A 20,838-nucleotide genomic window follows, 5' to 3' on the forward strand; every position below is an offset into this window, starting at 1 on the left:
TATAGTTATTTGAAAAATATAAAGTTTTAATTTTCATAATCATATTGTCAAAAAACTGTTAAAAACTGCAAAAAGTGAATGAAAATAGTTTTACAAAGTCATAAGAAATCAAAATCGAAACATCAGCACATATTTGGCAAAGCCTTTAACTTGCTGTCAAAAATGAGTTTCTCAGCAGCTGAAACTCCGATTCAGCAAGTCTCAGGCTTCTAGGACGAAGAGAAAGCGGTTTTTTGAACCAAGCGTATTTGCACAAACAGCATGCACTTGCCCACGATCATTTTACATGTTTGTGATGAGATATGATATAACAAAACTTTTTCTGACCAAAATATGTCATTTTGCACAAAAATATTATAGTTATTTAAAAAAATATGAATGTTTTATATTTATAATTATAATTTCAATAAAACTGTTGAAAACTGCAAAAAGTGAATGAAAATGGTTTAGAAAGTCATAATTAATCAAAATCGAAACAACAGCACATTTTTGGCAAAGCCTTCAACCTGCTGTCAAAAATGAGTTTCTTAGCAGCTGAAACTCCGATTCCGCAAGTCTCAGGCTTCTAGGACGAAGAGAAAGCGGTTTTTTGAATCTAGTGTACTTGCACAAACAGCATGCACTTGCCCACGATAATTTTACATGTTTATGATGAGAAATGATAAAACAAAACATTTTTCTGGCCAAAATATGACATTTTTACTATAAATATTATAGTTATTTAAAAAAAATGAATTTTCATTTTCATAATTTTAACTTTCATAAAAAATGCAAAAAATGAATGAAAATGTGTTAGAAAGTCAAAAATAATCAAAAACGAAACATCAGCACATATTTGGCAAAGCCTTCAACCTGCTGTCAAAAATGAGTTTCTCAGCAGCTGAAACTCCGATTCCGCAAGTCTCAGGCTTCTAGGACGAAGAGAAAGCGGTTTTTTGAACCAAGCGTATTTGCACAAACAGCATGCACTTGCCCACGATAATTTTACATGTTTATGATAAGACATGATAAAACAAAACATTTTTCTGGCCAAAATATGACATTTTTACTATAAATATTATAGTTATTTGAAAAATATGAATTTTCAGATTCATTATCATATTTTCAAAAAAACTGAAAAAAGTGAATGAAAATGGGTTAGAAACTCATAATTTATCAAAATTGAAACAACAGCACATATTGGGCAAAGCCTTCAACCTGCTGTCAAAAACGAGTTTCTTAGCAGCTGAAACTCCGATTCCGCAAGTCTCAGGCTTCTAGGACGAAGAGAAAGCGGTTTTTTGAACCTAGTGTACTTGCACAAACAGCATGCACTTGCCCACGATAATTTTACATGTTTATGATGAGATATGATAAAACAAAACATTTTTCTGGCCAAAATATGACATTTTTACTATAAATATTATAGTTATTTAAAAAAAATGAATTTTCATTTTTCATAATTTTAACTTTCATAAAAAATGCAAAAAATGAATGAAAATGGATTAGAAAGTCAAAAATAATCAAAAACGAAACATCAGCACATATTTGGCAAAGCCTTCAACCTGCTTTTAAAAATGAGTTTCTCAGCAGCTGAAACTCCGATTCCGCAAGTCTCAGGTTTCTAGGACGAAGAGAACGTGGTTTTTGAACCAAGCGTATTTGCACAAACAGCATGCACTTGCCCACGATAATTTTACATGTTTATGATGAGATATGATATAACAAAACATTTTTCTGGCCAAAATATGATATTTTTACTTTAAATATTATAGTTATTTGAAAAATATAAAGTTTTAATTTTCATAATCATATTGTCAAAAAACTGTTAAAAACTGCAAAAAGTGAATGAAAATGGATTAGAAAGTCATAATTAATCAAAATCGAAACATCAGCACATATTTGGCAAAGCCTTTAACTTGCTGTCAAAAATGAGTTTCTTAGCAGCTGAAACTCCGATTCCGCAAGTCTCAGGCTTCTAGGACGAAGAGAAAGCGGTTTTTTGAACCAAGCGTATTTGCACAAACAGCATGCACTTGCCCATGATAATTTTACATGTTTGTGATGAGATATGATATAACAAAACATTTTTCTGACCAAAATATGTCATTTTGCACAAAAATATTATAGTTATTTAAAAAAATATGAATGTTTTATATTTATAATTTCAATAAAACTGTTGAAAACTGCAAAAAGTGAATAAAAATAGTTTAGAAAGTCATAATTAATCAAAATCGAAACAACAGCACATTTTTGGCAAAGCCTTCAACCTGCTGTCAAAAATGAGTTTCTTAGCAGCTGAAACTTCGATTCCGCAAGTCTCAGGCTTCTAGGACGAAGAGAAAGCGGTTTTTTGAACCAAGTGTACTTGCAAGTGTATTTGCTTTTTTTTTTTTATTAAAATATGACATTTTATACTCATAACCATAATTTCACTATGAAATACAGGAAGGCTATACAGTCCTGCTCCAGGTCTAGGTCTTCCGAATTATGCCAAGCCTTTTCACGTGTTTTTGCACGAACGTGGTGGTAGGGCTGCGAGGATTCTAGCCCAGGAACATGGTGATAGATTTCGCCCTGTTGCGTATCTTTCCAAATCTTTAGACAACATAGCACAAAGGTTGCCCTCATGCTTGCGTTCAGTGGCTGCTGATGGTCTGATTGTCCAGGATGCTGAGAAAAGGGTCCTGTCACATCCTTTGATACTGTACACCTCACATCAGGTAACAGCTATTTTACATAACCTCTACACACAAGATATGACAGATCAACGTAGATCTGGTTATGAAATCACGCTCTTGGCAACAGAAACCGTAACCATTAAGCCTTCTTCTCAGCCGCATTCAGCTGTAGTAACGCTACTAGGCTTTATTGACTTGGATGGTTTTGACGAGGCACACGATTGCCTTAAACACATTGAACAAGAGACCTTTTGTAGGCCCGATCTTTTAGAAAAGGTCCTGGAAGAAGGGGATTGCCTTTATGTAGATAGATTGCGTTCAAAACCCTTTGATGTGTATTTATGTGGATATGCGGTTGTAAGATTACCTGATGAAATAGTTGAAGCTAAACCATTACCATACACATCTGCACAAGCCACAGAGTTGGTCGCACTTACAAGAGCGTCAGTTGTCTGAAGGTAAAGTAGTGACTATATACACTGATTCTTAGTATGCTTATGATGTTGTGCATGATTTTGCCGAAACATGGACGCAAAGACACTTTAAAACTGCTGATGGAAAGCCCAAAGCACATTTTAATCTCATAGGCGACCTCTTAAATACTTAAACTTCCTGCCATAGTTAAGATTAAAGGACATTAAAGGAAACAGTAGATTTGGAAACAATACATACAAATCCTGAGATCCCGATGATGACACATATCTCCAATATACGAGATATTGACCTAAAAAAATGCTTCAGAGTCAGCCTACTATAGAGAACATAAAGTATTGGGCTTCGAAACACTGTAAATCATATTCTGCTGGTATCATTAGAGATGTAGTTGGAAAAATTGCTCTGCCTAAACTAGCTTTAATAGTGTTGGTAAAGCATTACCACGGGATGTCACACATGAACATAGCTAAAGTCACACAGGCTATGAACTCATCATACTGTATTGCTGATGTAGCTAAAACAACCAAGCTAGTGTTAGATTCATGTTTGACTTGTGCCAAAACTAACATACATTGACCTGTACGACATGATGCACTTACTTTTCCTGAGCAACCTTTCCAACACCTACAGATAGATTTCACACATTTGCCACCAGAAGGAAATTTGAGAAACCTGTTGGTTATAGTTGACAGATTCAGTAAGCGGCCAGAAGCATTTGCATGCATGACAGAGAACGCTAAACCAGTTGTAAAAATATTAACAAAAGAGATCATCTCTAGGTTTGATATTCCTCGTGTGATTGAAAGTGATAACGGCACACCTTTTGCTTCTAAAGTAACACAACATTTGGCTAAAAGCTTAGCAATTGATTGCCATTTTAATATTCCCTATCACCCACAGTCAGCTGGAGTGGTAGAGTGAACGAACAGAACCATTAAGGAACGTGCTACTAAAGCCTGCATTGAAACAGGCCGAAATTGGACTGTTGTTCTCCCGGCAGTACTCACAGAAATGAGAATGACCCCATCTTCAACTACTAAACTGTCACTTTTTGAAATTCTAATGGGTCGTCCTTTCCCGACCCCATGGGCCAGGTGACTCACTGGCATTTCTTCCTTAGGTAACCTGGAATTGATGGTGGACGACTACATTTCTGCCCTCGTTAAAAAAAATGTAATTCTATTAGTGCTGATGTCTCACTAACTCTTCCTCTGCCCACATAAAACCCATCACACCCTTTTGTGCTTAATTAGCATGTCCTGATACAAAGTCTGAAGCCTACCAAGGTCGGTGAGCCGACGTATCGGTGTCCAGCGCCTGTTCTAGCTGTAACCAGGCTTGGAGTTCTGACTGATTATCAGCCACAGTGGATACATGCAAGCAGGATCAAAACAGCACCCCCTTAATCTGTGCATTAATCGGTCTGTTGACCTAAGAAGCCTGCCTAAGTGAGTATTCAGGGCTGAAATGTTTGAGAGCCTACGGAAAGATCCTTTCTATATAGTAATAAAGGGGCCAACTCATTTGAAGTTAGTGAAGATCTGACTCACTTGACTGTTTTGTTTAGCTTACCCTGATACCCTGACCCTCTAGGTCTAAATTCTATAAAAATATGTGCATAGTTGTAACTACAGTCCGATTTTTAAATTTTAAACCGCAGGGTATTTTTTGTCTGGTGTGTCGGAACTCAGAGCCCGTCTCTGAGGTGACACATCGAGGGTGGATTCTTTTGTTCAGAAGATTCCCAATAATGCTCAGCCAACTCTAGAAAAACTTAAATATAATAGACACAAACTGCCAATGAAGGATCCTCAGTCTCAGATGAGTAAAAGCAAACTTCTTTATTCCATACACGTTCCAATGAGCTCAATAGAAGATGGGTACCTCACATCAAAATGAACAGCACATCAAAAATGATAGAGCACGCCAAAGTGAGAAAGTACAAGTACTGTCTGTTTTACGCTTGTATTTATACCCTGTAGCCACCGTATCCTTCTATTTTTTTCTAATTTCTTCACCTTGAGTAATTCCCCTTATTTTCCGATCTTGCCCTCTTTTTTTCAATTCCCCTTATCTTTGACCTTGGTGCTCATTCCTCCAAACAACACCATATTTGGAGTTCCTGTTTTTCCCAATTCCCCTTATATTCGGCCTTTTTCTGATTTTATATAAAAAAAAATGAGTGAGCCCTTATTTTTTCTGGATCCAACCATACGCTGTTTTCAGTCCTCCAAGTGTGAACACCAATTTTGCGGCCTATTTTGTCTTCCTGCACCTGCAATGGGTAAGTGTTATGCTTTACTCTTTTTATAATGCTGTTTGCTATTCTACTTTTATGGAATTGAGTTATCTCAGTGTATTAGATTGTCTGTATACATGTGCTTGATTATATTCTTTTATTTAATAGCTGCAAGTGCCCAGATTATATTTTAATTGTGCATTCTGAACTGATTGATACATAGTATATAGAATCTTCTCTTGAATGTGTGTTATCCTTTGCCTGCGCCTAGCAGTCACCGTGATTTTACCCTGTCTAACATCTTATCTCCGTTGGTCTCTTTTGCTCAGCTCGGCCACGCAAACGTTCTGGAATATCTCCAATGGGTCTTCTTCGCAGACAATACCGCCAGTTGCAGCTCTCCTCACTTGCTGCTGAGCTTGCTCATTTTCTTGAACAACTCTCTGGCCTAACTGTTCCAGCGAATCCCTATCTGCCTCCTCGCAAAGTGCAGAGCACTGCTACGCGCGACATGGGCACACAGACCGCTCCTGATCTCTCTGCTACCCGCTATCGAGCTTATGATGACAACTGCAGTGAAGGCTCCTGTCCCCCACCGTTTTCTCACTATCCTTCACACTGGTCTCCCACTGATTATTCCCCTACATCTCCTGCGCCAAACCAACGTGCTCCTGTGCCTTCACCCGGCCTTGGGCCAAGCTACTCCTTCATGTCTCCTGCAGCTGCAGCAGCCCACCCGCCTTGCTATCCCAATAAAAATGCTTAAACTCCCTCAAGGTCGTTTTCTGTCCTTCTTTATCTATTCCACACACTTATAACATTTAGTCAGACTCTATCCTACTCACACATGTAAATACCTTATTATTACTATTTTATACTTGGTGTAAATAAAGGCTTGATTAACATATAGTTAAATAGGTGTTATCAAAACTACTTCTATTGTATCTAATAACTTCTATTGTATCTAATAAGTTCTATATTTGATTTAGGTTACTTTTGTTGGATTAATGTTAGTTTGATTATAACACACGCTAGATAAGGTTGATTAAAATTATTTCTCGACATTACTCCCCCCTCTGAGACTTTATAGTCTCACATTCCGCTTACTTCAGTGATAACCTGTTACCAATCATACATATCATGTAATGCAATAGTAAAACCAAAGTAAAAAGTCTTTGTGTTCTTTGGCACATGTTGTTTTCTTCTGACCCAGATACTTTACGTACCGCAGGGGGTCTTGTTGGAGCCCTGGAAGAGGTTACTAGCACTTTACCAGGTACTCGTGTGTTTATATCCACGTGAATGTGTTGGTCCAAGGAAAAAAATGATCAAAAGTAAAATGATCACAAGTACACAATTTCAACAATCTATTTACACTATTCTAAATGAAACATTACCTCAATAAAAGGAACCTAGTACTCATGAATACCACAATCTATCAACACCAGTGTTAGTAATCAAATTCAGTGATAATATTATGAATAATATTCAGTGGAAGACTTACAACATACTTAGAATCGACCTTTCACTTAAAATTGGAAAAATAAACGAAAATTAAACAAACGAAAATAAACGCAAAGAGCAACGATCGCAAAGATCAAAATAAACGAAAATTAAACAAACGAAAATAATAAACGCAAACGCAAAGATCGACATTACTCCCACCCTCTAATGTCCGTGCTGAATCACAACATTGATGAACTAGAAGTGGGCGAAAAACCCTGTTGACAGTCAAGTGCCAGGGAAAATTCCCACTCTGCCCGCCAGTGGCGCGACAGTGGAATCATCACCAAGGTCATCCTCAGTCGTGATTCTACATGCAGCGTAAATATGAGACGTGAAATAAAACGAAAATGAAAAATGAAACAATATAGTCCGCATAAACGTGGTAGAGCTATGGAACAGGTGACAACCGCTTAATTCAATGTGGTAAGGGAGCGGTTATACGGTGACCAGTCTGTATCGCGAACCACACAGCGTAGTACCATTTTAAGCGGGAACGTCTACCCTGCATTGAGTTGGCACGCATGCGGCATCTGCGAACCAGGATAGGGCGACAGTGCCAGTCCCGATGTTTTGCTGGTTCCGTTGTCCACAGAACATAGCCCCCTAAGGTAATGGTGTAGTATGTCACAGTAGTGCGTTGCATGACGAAGGTCGTGAGCAGGAAACTATGGGTGTTTCGAGCTCTTGTTGAGAAGGAAAGAGCTCCAAATGATTCAGCCAGGGAGATAGCACGACGCATAGTGAATACACGGGTGACCAGCTGGAGTCCACCAGGAAGATCATAGACAGAGTTCTGAACGGAGTCTAACCACATTCCCTCCGGAGAAAACGTTAGCATGGCGCATAATGGCGGTCACTGGTCTACGCTGGTCCTCATCTGTTTCCCAAACAAATTCATCCCTTTGTGGAGGAAAACCGAACCAATCACGGGGTCCATCATAGCACCGGTCTCCCAAAGGACAGTCGTCACAGCCCTGGCACCACAAGCAATGTGTCTGACGGTCAAAGGCGAGGGCATCACACGCTTCACAGGGACCCCTGAATGTGTCGAATGCGAAGCGATATCCCTCATAACACGTGTCAGTGAATGCACACACACCAGGAAACAGCCGCAGATTCGGCTGTAGCCACCTGGGTTCACCAGCGGCCATGTTCCTGCACACAACATGAAGAACTCACAACAACAACATGGTTCATACAACAGAATTAAGACAGCAAGCATCCGAAGCAGTTTTTCTAAAAGTGGGAAATATAGAAGTAAGGCTCAGTGGGCATGTCATTATTATCGAAATCAGTAATCAAACACAGATAGATAGATGGTTAGTTAGATATATGTATATATATATATATATATATATATATATATATATATATATATATATATATATATATATATATATATATATATATATACACATAGTAAAAAGGATATGTCTGGGGAAAGTTATTTGTGTCCTTCGCTCAGGGCAAAAAGCCTTGCATTCATGTCCACATAGACATCATGGTCCATGGCAGCATAGATGTGATCTACAGGAAATTCCTGCTCTGTGACAGCAGACATTGGAAACTGTACATATTGTCCGAACAGTGAGTGCACAGTCTTGCTGATAAGAGCACGGAGACAGGGAATTCCACAGCAAACAAAACATGCCACGGCTGCAAAAATAATGGCAAGTGTAGTTCCAATACGCACCAGTCCCGCCAACCAGCTTGAAGAAAAAAGCCAACTTAGCCAGCAGGACAGAGCAGATTCCTTCGCATTATTGGAGACCATCTCATCACGAGCTTTCACCATACGGTCCAATAGAGATGGTAGCGGACCTGCAGAGCCAGTGTGGAGAGGAATAACCGCGCAACAGTCCTCCCCAGTAAGATGGCATACACCTTGGTCTGGGCCAAGCATTTTGTCAATCGCGAACCTATTCTGCACAGCCATTAATGTAGTGGCATGAAGTTGTTCTGATATCAGTTTCAAGGCTTCAATTGTGTGATTGATAAAACGTTGTTGGTTGTACCAAATATAATTTATCCAGGCCATATTGCGATCTATCTGGATCCAAGGCATTGACAATGTTTCTCTCTTGGATCCAGATAGATCGCAATATGGCCTGGATAAATTAATTTTGGTACAACCAACAACGTTTTATCAATCACACAAGTGAAGAAACCTGCTCTGGATCCATCAGACATCAACAACTACAGACATCAACAACTACAGGTATCACTTCTCTCCTTTCTTTCTAAATCTGCTCTGCCTAAACTAGCTTTAATAGTGTTGGTAAAGCATTACCACGGGATGTCACACATGAGCATAGCTAAAGTCACACAGGCTATGAACTCATCATACTGTATTGCTGATGTAGCTAAAACAACCAAGCTAGTGTTAGATTCATGTTTGACTTGTGCCAAAACTAACATACATTGACCTGTACGACATGATGCACTTACTTTTCCTGAGCAACCTTTCCAACACCTACAGATAGATTTCACACATTTGCCACCAGAAGGAAATTTGAGAAACCTGTTGGTTATAGTTGACAGATTCAGTAAGCGGCCAGAAGCATTTGCATGCATGACAGAGAACGCTAAACCAGTTGTAAAAATATTAACAAAAGAGATCATCTCTAGGTTTGATATTCCTCGTGTGATTGAAAGTGATAACGGCACACCTTTTGCTTCTAAAGTAACACAACATTTGGCTAAAAGCTTAGCAATTGATTGCCATTTTAATATTCCCTATCACCCACAGTCAGCTGGAGTGGTAGAGTGAACGAACAGAACCATTAAGGAACGTGCTACTAAAGCCTGCATTGAAACAGGCCGAAATTGGACTGTTGTTCTCCCGGCAGTACTCACAGAAATGAGAATGACCCCATCTTCAACTACTAAACTGTCACTTTTTGAAATTCTAATGGGTCGTCCTTTCCCGACCCCATGGGCCAGGTGACTCACTGGCATTTCTTCCTTAGGTAACCTGGAATTGATGGTGGACGACTACATTTCTGCCCTCGTTAAAAAAAATGTAATTCTATTAGTGCTGATGTCTCACTAACTCTTCCTCTGCCCACATAAAACCCATCACACCCTTTTGTGCTTAATTAGCATGTCCTGATACAAAGTCTGAAGCCTACCAAGGTCGGTGAGCCGACGTATCGGTGTCCAGCGCCTGTTCTAGCTGTAACCAGGCTTGGAGTTCTGACTGATTATCAGCCACAGTGGATACATGCAAGCAGGATCAAAACAGCACCCCCTTAATCTGTGCATTAATCGGTCTGTTGACCTAAGAAGCCTGCCTAAGTGAGTATTCAGGGCTGAAATGTTTGAGAGCCTACGGAAAGATCCTTTCTATATAGTAATAAAGGGGCCAACTCATTTGAAGTTAGTGAAGATCTGACTCACTTGACTGTTTTGTTTAGCTTACCCTGATACCCTGACCCTCTAGGTCTAAATTCTATAAAAATATGTGCATAGTTGTAACTACAGTCCGATTTTTTAATTTTAAACCGCAGGGTATTTTTTGTCTGGTGTGTCGGAACTCAGAGCCCGTCTCTGAGGTGACACATCGAGGGTGGATTCTTTTGTTCAGAAGATTCCCAATAATGCTCAGCCAACTCTAGAAAAACTTAAATATAATAGACACAAACTGCCAATGAAGGATCCTCAGTCTCAGATGAGTAAAAGCAAACTTCTTTATTCCATACACGTTCCAATGAGCTCAATAGAAGATGGGTACCTCACATCAAAATGAACAGCACATCAAAAATGATAGAGCACGCCAAAGTGAGAAAGTACAAGTACTGTCTGTTTTACGCTTGTATTTATACCCTGTAGCCACCGTATCCTTCTATTTTTTTCTAATTTCTTCACCTTGAGTAATTCCCCTTATTTTCCGATCTTGCCCTCTTTTTTTCAATTCCCCTTATCTTTGACCTTGGTGCTCATTCCTCCAAACAACACCATATTTGGAGTTCCTGTTTTTCCCAATTCCCCTTATATTCGGCCTTTTTCTGATTTTATATAAAAAAAAATGAGTGAGCCCTTATTTTTTCTGGATCCAACCATACGCTGTTTTCAGTCCTCCAAGTGTGAACACCAATTTTGCGGCCTATTTTGTCTTCCTGCACCTGCAATGGGTAAGTGTTATGCTTTACTCTTTTTATAATGCTGTTTGCTATTCTACTTTTATGGAATTGAGTTATCTCAGTGTATTAGATTGTCTGTATACATGTGCTTGATTATATTCTTTTATTTAATAGCTGCAAGTGCCCAGATTATATTTTAATTGTGCATTCTGAACTGATTGATACATAGTATATAGAATCTTCTCTTGAATGTGTGTTATCCTTTGCCTGCGCCTAGCAGTCACCGTGATTTTACCCTGTCTAACATCTTATCTCCGTTGGTCTCTTTTGCTCAGCTCGGCCACGCAAACGTTCTGGAATATCTCCAATGGGTCTTCTTCGCAGACAATACCGCCAGTTTCAGCTCTCCTCACTTGCTGCTGAGCTTGCTCATTTTCTTGAACAACTCTCTGGCCTAACTGTTCCAGCGAATCCCTATCTGCCTCCTCGCAAAGTGCAGAGCACTGCTACGCGCGACATGGGCACACAGACCGCTCCTGATCTCTCTGCTACCCGCTATCGAGCTTATGATGACAACTGCAGTGAAGGCTCCTGTCCCCCACCGTTTTCTCACTATCCTTCACACTGGTCTCCCACTGATTATTCCCCTACATCTCCTGCGCCAAACCAACGTGCTCCTGTGCCTTCACCCGGCCTTGGGCCAAGCTACTCCTTCATGTCTCCTGCAGCTGCAGCAGCCCACCCGCCTTGCTATCCCAATAAAAATGCTTAAACTCCCTCAAGGTCGTTTTCTGTCCTTCTTTATCTATTCCACACACTTATAACATTCAGTCAGACTCTATCCTACTCACACATGTAAATACCTTATTATTACTATTTTATACTTGGTGTAAATAAAGGCTTGATTAACATATAGTTAAATAGGTGTTATCAAAACTACTTCTATTGTATCTAATAACTTCTATTGTATCTAATAAGTTCTATATTTGATTTAGGTTACTTTTGTTGGATTAATGTTAGTTTGATTATAACACACGCTAGATAAGGTTGATTAAAATTATTTCTCGACATTACTCCCCCCTCTGAGACTTTATAGTCTCACATTCCGCTTACTTCAGTGATAACCTGTTACCAATCATACATATCATGTAATGCAATAGTAAAACCAAAGTAAAAAGTCTTTGTGTTCTTTGGCACATGTTGTTTTCTTCTGACCCAGATACTTTACGTACCGCAGGGGGTCTTGTTGGAGCCCTGGAAGAGGTTACTAGCACTTTACCAGGTACTCGTGTGTTTATATCCACGTGAATGTGTTGGTCCAAGGAAAAAAATGATCAAAAGTAAAATGATCACAAGTACACAATTTCAACAATCTATTTACACTATTCTAAATGAAACATTACCTCAATAAAAGGAACCTAGTACTCATGAATACCACAATCTATCAACACCAGTGTTAGTAATCAAATTCAGTGATAATATTATGAATAATATTCAGTGGAAGACTTACAACATACTTAGAATCGACCTTTCACTTAAAATTGGAAAAATAAACGAAAATTAAACAAACGAAAATAAACGCAAAGAGCAACGATCGCAAAGATCAAAATAAACGAAAATTAAACAAACGAAAATAATAAACGCAAACGCAAAGATCGACATTACTCCCACCCTCTAATGTCCGTGCTGAATCACAACATTGATGAACTAGAAGTGGGCGAAAAACCCTGTTGACAGTCAAGTGCCAGGGAAAATTCCCACTCTGCCCGCCAGTGGCGCGACAGTGGAATCATCACCAAGGTCATCCTCAGTCGTGATTCTACATGCAGCGTAAATATGAGACGTGAAATAAAACGAAAATGAAAAATGAAACAATATAGTCCGCATAAACGTGGTAGAGCTATGGAACAGGTGACAACCGCTTAATTCAATGTGGTAAGGGAGCGGTTATACGGTGACCAGTCTGTATCGCGAACCACACAGCGTAGTACCATTTTAAGCGGGAACGTCTACCCTGCATTGAGATGGCACGCATGCGGCATCTGCGAACCAGGATAGGGCGACAGTGCCAGTCCCGATGTTTTGCTGGTTCCGTTGTCCACAGAACATAGCCCCCTAAGGTAATGGTGTAGTATGTCACAGTAGTGCGTTGCATGACGAAGGTCGTGAGCAGGAAACTATGGGTGTTTCGAGCTCTTGTTGAGAAGGAAAGAGCTCCAAATGATTCAGCCAGGGAGATAGCACGACGCATAGTGAATACACGGGTGACCAGCTGGAGTCCACCAGGAAGATCATAGACAGAGTTCTGAACGGAGTCTAACCACATTCCCTCCGGAGAAAACGTTAGCATGGCGCATAATGGCGGTCACTGGTCTACGCTGGTCCTCATCTGTTTCCCAAACAAATTCATCCCTTTGTGGAGGAAAACCGAACCAATCACGGGGTCCATCATAGCACCGGTCTCCCAAAGGACAGTCGTCACAGCCCTGGCACCACAAGCAATGTGTCTGACGGTCAAAGGCGAGGGCATCACACGCTTCACAGGGACCCCTGAATGTGTCGAATGCGAAGCGATATCCCTCATAACACGTGTCAGTGAATGCACACACACCAGGAAACAGCCGCAGATTCGGCTGTAGCCACCTGGGTTCACCAGCGGCCATGTTCCTGCACACAACATGAAGAACTCACAACAACAACATGGTTCATACAACAGAATTAAGACAGCAAGCATCCGAAGCAGTTTTTCTAAAAGTGGGAAATATAGAAGTAAGGCTCAGTGGGCATGTCATTATTATCGAAATCAGTAATCAAACACAGATAGATAGATGGTTAGTTAGATATATGTATATATATATATATATATATATATATATATATATATATATATATATATATATATATATATATATATATATACACATAGTAAAAAGGATATGTCTGGGGAAAGTTATTTGTGTCCTTCGCTCAGGGCAAAAAGCCTTGCATTCATGTCCACATAGACATCATGGTCCATGGCAGCATAGATGTGATCTACAGGAAATTCCTGCTCTGTGACAGCAGACATTGGAAACTGTACATATTGTCCGAACAGTGAGTGCACAGTCTTGCTGATAAGAGCACGGAGACAGGGAATTCCACAGCAAACAAAACATGCCACGGCTGCAAAAATAATGGCAAGTGTAGTTCCAATACGCACCAGTCCCGCCAACCAGCTTGAAGAAAAAAGCCAACTTAGCCAGCAGGACAGAGCAGATTCCTTCGCATTATTGGAGACCATCTCATCACGAGCTTTCACCATACGGTCCAATAGAGATGGTAGCGGACCTGCAGAGCCAGTGTGGAGAGGAATAACCGCGCAACAGTCCTCCCCAGTAAGATGGCATACACCTTGGTCTGGGCCAAGCATTTTGTCAATCGCGAACCTATTCTGCACAGCCATTAATGTAGTGGCATGAAGTTGTTCTGATATCAGTTTCAAGGCTTCAATTGTGTGATTGATAAAACGTTGTTGGTTGTACCAAATATAATTTATCCAGGCCATATTGCGATCTATCTGGATCCAAGGCATTGACAATGTTTCTCTCTTGGATCCAGATAGATCGCAATATGGCCTGGATAAATTAATTTTGGTACAACCAACAACGTTTTATCAATCACACAAGTGAAGAAACCTGCTCTGGATCCATCAGACATCAACAACTACAGACATCAACAACTACAGGTATCACTTCTCTCCTTTCTTTCTAAATCTGCTCTGCCTAAACTAGCTTTAATAGTGTTGGTAAAGCATTACCACGGGATGTCACACATGAGCATAGCTAAAGTCACACAGGCTATGAACTCATCATACTGTATTGCTGATGTAGCTAAAACAACCAAGCTAGTGTTAGATTCATGTTTGACTTGTGCCAAAACTAACATACATTGACCTGTACGACATGATGCACTTACTTTTCCTGAGCAACCTTTCCAACACCTACAGATAGATTTCACACATTTGCCACCAGAAGGAAATTTGAGAAACCTGTTGGTTATAGTTGACAGATTCAGTAAGCGGCCAGAAGCATTTGCATGCATGACAGAGAACGCTAAACCAGTTGTAAAAATATTAACAAAAGAGATCATCTCTAGGTTTGATATTCCTCGTGTGATTGAAAGTGATAACGGCACACCTTTTGCTTCTAAAGTAACACAACATTTGGCTAAAAGCTTAGCAATTGATTGCCATTTTAATATTCCCTATCACCCACAGTCAGCTGGAGTGGTAGAGTGAACGAACAGAACCATTAAGGAACGTGCTACTAAAGCCTGCATTGAAACAGGCCGAAATTGGACTGTTGTTCTCCCGGCAGTACTCACAGAAATGAGAATGACCCCATCTTCAACTACTAAACTGTCACTTTTTGAAATTCTAATGGGTCGTCCTTTCCCGACCCCATGGGCCAGGTGACTCACTGGCATTTCTTCCTTAGGTAACCTGGAATTGATGGTGGACGACTACATTTCTGCCCTCGTTAAAAAAAATGTAATTCTATTAGTGCTGATGTCTCACTAACTCTTCCTCTGCCCACATAAAACCCATCACACCCTTTTGTGCTTAATTAGCATGTCCTGATACAAAGTCTGAAGCCTACCAAGGTCGGTGAGCCGACGTATCGGTGTCCAGCGCCTGTTCTAGCTGTAACCAGGCTTGGAGTTCTGACTGATTATCAGCCACAGTGGATACATGCAAGCAGGATCAAAACAGCACCCCCTTAATCTGTGCATTAATCGGTCTGTTGACCTAAGAAGCCTGCCTAAGTGAGTATTCAGGGCTGAAATGTTTGAGAGCCTACGGAAAGATCCTTTCTATATAGTAATAACGGGGCCAACTCATTTGAAGTTAGTGAAGATCTGACTCACTTGACTGTTTTGTTTAGCTTACCCTGATACCCTGACCCTCTAGGTCTAAATTCTATAAAAATATGTGCATAGTTGTAACTACACTCCGAATTTTTAATTTTAAACCGCAGGGTATTTTTTGTCTGGTGTGTCGGAACTCAGAGCCCGTCTCTGAGGTGACACATCGAGGGTGGATTCTTTTGTTCAGAAGATTCCCAATAATGCTCAGCCAACTCTAGAAAAACTTAAATATAATAGACACAAACTGCCAATGAAGGATCCTCAGTCTCAGATGAGTAAAAGCAAACTTCTTTATTCCATACACGTTCCAATGAGCTCAATAGAAGATGGGTACCTCACATCAAAATGAACAGCACATCAAAAATGATAGAGCACGCCAAAGTGAGAAAGTACAAGTACTGTCTGTTTTACGCTTGTATTTATACCCTGTAGCCACCGTATCCTTCTATTTTTTTCTAATTTCTTCACCTTGAGTAATTCCCCTTATTTTCCGATCTTGCCCTCTTTTTTTCAATTCCCCTTATCTTTGACCTTGGTGCTCATTCCTCCAAACAACACCATATTTGGAGTTCCTGTTTTTCCCAATTCCCCTTATATTCGGCCTTTTTCTGATTTTATATAAAAAAAAATGAGTGAGCCCTTATTTTTTCTGGATCCAACCATACGCTGTTTTCAGTCCTCCAAGTGTGAACACCAATTTTGCGGCCTATTTTGTCTTCCTGCACCTGCAATGGGTAAGTGTTATGCTTTACTCTTTTTATAATGCTGTTTGCTATTCTACTTTTATGGAATTGAGTTATCTCAGTGTATTAGATTGTCTGTATACATGTGCTTGATTATATTCTTTTATTTAATAGCTGCAAGTGCCCAGATTATATTTTAATTGTGCATTCTGAACTGATTGATACATAGTATATAGAATCTTCTCTTGAATGTGTGTTATCCTTTGCCTGCGCCTAGCAGTCACCGTGATTTTACCCTGTCTAACATCTTATCTCCGTTGGTCTCTTTTGCTCAGCTCGGCCACGCAAACGTTCTGGAATATCTCCAATGGGTCTTCTTCGCAGACAATACCGCCAGTTGCAGCTCTCCTCACTTGCTGCTGAGCTTGCTCATTTTCTTGAACAACTCTCTGGCCTAACTGTTCCAGCGAATCCCTATCTGCCTCCTCGCAAAGTGCAGAGCACTGCTACGCGCGACATGGGCACACAGACCGCTCCTGATCTCTCTGCTACCCGCTATCGAGCTTATGATGACAACTGCAGTGAAGGCTCCTGTCCCCCACCGTTTTCTCACTATCCTTCACACTGGTCTCCCACTGATTATTCCCCTACATCTCCTGCGCCAAACCAACGTGCTCCTGTGCCTTCACCCGGCCTTGGGCCAAGCTACTCCTTCATGTCTCCTGCAGCTGCAGCAGCCCACCCGCCTTGCTATCCCAATAAAAATGCTTAAACTCCCTCAAGGTCGTTTTCTGTCCTTCTTTATCTATTCCACACACTTATAACATTCAGTCAGACTCTATCCTACTCACACATGTAAATACCTTATTATTACTATTTTATACTTGGTGTAAATAAAGGCTTGATTAACATATAGTTAAATAGGTGTTATCAAAACTACTTCTATTGTATCTAATAACTTCTATTGTATCTAATAAGTTCTATATTTGATTTAGGTTACTTTTGTTGGATTAATGTTAGTTTGATTATAACACACGCTAGATAAGGTTGATTAAAATTATTTCTCGACATTACTCCCCCCTCTGAGACTTTATAGTCTCACATTCCGCTTACTTCAGTGATAACCTGTTACCAATCATACATATCATGTAATGCAATAGTAAAACCAAAGTAAAAAGTCTTTGTGTTCTTTGGCACATGTTGTTTTCTTCTGACCCAGATACTTTACGTACCGCAGGGGGTCTTGTTGGAGCCCTGGAAGAGGTTACTAGCACTTTACCAGGTACTCGTGTGTTTATATCCACGTGAATGTGTTGGTCCAAGGAAAAAAATGATCAAAAGTAAAATGATCACAAGTACACAATTTCAACAATCTATTTACACTATTCTAAATGAAACATTACCTCAATAAAAGGAACCTAGTACTCATGAATACCACAATCTATCAACACCAGTGTTAGTAATCAAATTCAGTGATAATATTATGAATAATATTCAGTGGAAGACTTACAACATACTTAGAATCGACCTTTCACTTAAAATTGGAAAAATAAACGAAAATTAAACAAACGAAAATAAACGCAAAGAGCAACGATCGCAAAGATCAAAATAAACGAAAATTAAACAAACGAAAATAATAAACGCAAACGCAAAGATCGACATTACTCCCACCCTCTAATGTCCGTGCTGAATCACAACATTGATGAACTAGAAGTGGGCGAAAAACCCTGTTGACAGTCAAGTGCCAGGGAAAATTCCCACTCTGCCCGCCAGTGGCGCGACAGTGGAATCATCACCAAGGTCATCCTCAGTCGTGATTCTACATGCAGCGTAAATATGAGACGTGAAATAAAACGAAAATGAAAAATGAAACAATATAGTCCGCATAAACGTGGTAGAGCTATGGAACAGGTGACAACCGCTTAATTCAATGTGGTAAGGGAGCGGTTATACGGTGACCAGTCTGTATCGCGAACCACACAGCGTAGTACCATTTTAAGCGGGAACGTCTACCCTGCATTGAGATGGCACGCATGCGGCATCTGCGAACCAGGATAGGGCGACAGTGCCAGTCCCGATGTTTTGCTGGTTCCGTTGTCCACAGAACATAGCCCCCTAAGGTAATGGTGTAGTATGTCACAGTAGTGCGTTGCATGACGAAGGTCGTGAGCAGGAAACTATGGGTGTTTCGAGCTCTTGTTGAGAAGGAAAGAGCTCCAAATGATTCAGCCAGGGAGATAGCACGACGCATAGTGAATACACGGGTGACCAGCTGGAGTCCACCAGGAAGATCATAGACAGAGTTCTGAACGGAGTCTAACCACATTCCCTCCGGAGAAAACGTTAGCATGGCGCATAATGGCGGTCACTGGTCTACGCTGGTCCTCATCTGTTTCCCAAACAAATTCATCCCTTTGTGGAGGAAAACCGAACCAATCACGGGGTCCATCATAGCACCGGTCTCCCAAAGGACAGTCGTCACAGCCCTGGCACCACAAGCAATGTGTCTGACGGTCAAAGGCGAGGGCATCACACGCTTCACAGGGACCCCTGAATGTGTCGAATGCGAAGCGATATCCCTCATAACACGTGTCAGTGAATGCACACACACCAGGAAACAGCCGCAGATTCGGCTGTAGCCACCTGGGTTCACCAGCGGCCATGTTCCTGCACACAACATGAAGAACTCACAACAACAACATGGTTCATACAACAGAATTAAGACAGCAAGCATCCGAAGCAGTTTTTCTAAAAGTGGGAAATATAGAAGTAAGGCTCAGTGGGCATGTCATTATTATCGAAATCAGTAATCAAACACAGATAGATAGATGGTTAGTTAGATATATGTATATATATATATATATATATATATATATATATATATATATATATATATATATATATATATATATATATATATATACACATAGTAAAAAGGATATGTCTGGGGAAAGTTATTTGTGTCCTTCGCTCAGGGCAAAAAGCCTTGCATTCATGTCCACATAGACATCATGGTCCATGGCAGCATAGATGTGATCTACAGGAAATTCCTGCTCTGTGACAGCAGACATTGGAAACTGTACATATTGTCCGAACAGTGAGTGCACAGTCTTGCTGATAAGAGCACGGAGACAGGGAATTCCACAGCAAACAAAACATGCCACGGCTGCAAAAATAATGGCAAGTGTAGTTCCAATACGCACCAGTCCCGCCAACCAGCTTGAAGAAAAAAGCCAACTTAGCCAGCAGGACAGAGCAGATTCCTTCGCATTATTGGAGACCATCTCATCACGAGCTTTCACCATACGGTCCAATAGAGATGGTAGCGGACCTGCAGAGCCAGTGTGGAGAGGAATAACCGCTCAACAGTCCTCCCCAGTAAGATGGCATACACCTTGGTCTGGGCCAAGCATTTTGTCAATCGCGAACCTATTCTGCACAGCCATTAATGTAGTGGCATGAAGTTGTTCTGATATCAGTTTCAAGGCTTCAATTGTGTGATTGATAAAACGTTGTTGGTTGTACCAAATATAATTTATCCAGGCCATATTGCGATCTATCTGGATCCAAGGCATTGACAATGTTTCTCTCTTGGATCCAGATAGATCGCAATATGGCCTGGATAAATTAATTTTGGTACAACCAACAACGTTTTATCAATCACACAAGTGAAGAAACCTGCTCTGGATCCATCAGACATCAACAACTACAGACATCAACAACTACAGGTATCACTTCTCTCCTTTCTTTCTAAATATGCTCTGCCTAAACTAGCTTTAATAGTGTTGGTAAAGCATTACCACGGGATGTCACACATGAGCATAGCTAAAGTCACACAGGCTATGAACTCATCATACTGTATTGCTGATGTAGCTAAAACAACCAAGCTAGTGTTAGATTCATGTTTGACTTGTGCCAAAACTAACATACATTGACCTGTACGACATGATGCACTTACTTTTCCTGAGCAACCTTTCCAACACCTACAGATAGATTTCACACATTTGCCACCAGAAGGAAATTTGAGAAACCTGTTGGTTATAGTTGACAGATTCAGTAAGCGGCCAGAAGCATTTGCATGCATGACAGAGAACGCTAAACCAGTTGTAAAAATATTAACAAAAGAGATCATCTCTAGGTTTGATATTCCTCGTGTGATTGAAAGTGATAACGGCACACCTTTTGCTTCTAAAGTAACACAACATTTGGCTAAAAGCTTAGCAATTGATTGCCATTTTAATATTCCCTATCACCCACAGTCAGCTGGAGTGGTAGAGTGAACGAACAGAACCATTAAGGAACGTGCTACTAAAGCCTGCATTGAAACA

The 20,838-nt window shown here is 40.4% G+C and overlaps 1 long non-coding RNA gene across 2 annotated transcripts in view; it reads right to left on the bottom strand.

Moving 5' to 3' along the window:
- Positions 1-2,173: 2,173 nt before the first annotated feature.
- LOC310730162 overlaps positions 2,174-20,838 on the bottom strand; it is a 374,139-nt gene continuing 355,474 nt past the window's right edge. For both annotated transcript variants that reach the window (XR_014534742.1, XR_014534743.1), the window contains one exon: positions 2,174-2,308. This is a non-coding gene — a long non-coding RNA (uncharacterized lncRNA). The remainder of the gene's footprint in view (positions 2,309-20,838) is intronic.

The sequence above is a fragment of the Silurus aristotelis genome (genome assembly GCF_946808225.1).
Source record: "Silurus aristotelis genome assembly, chromosome: 8".
Lineage (NCBI taxonomy): Eukaryota > Metazoa > Chordata > Actinopteri > Siluriformes > Siluridae > Silurus > Silurus aristotelis.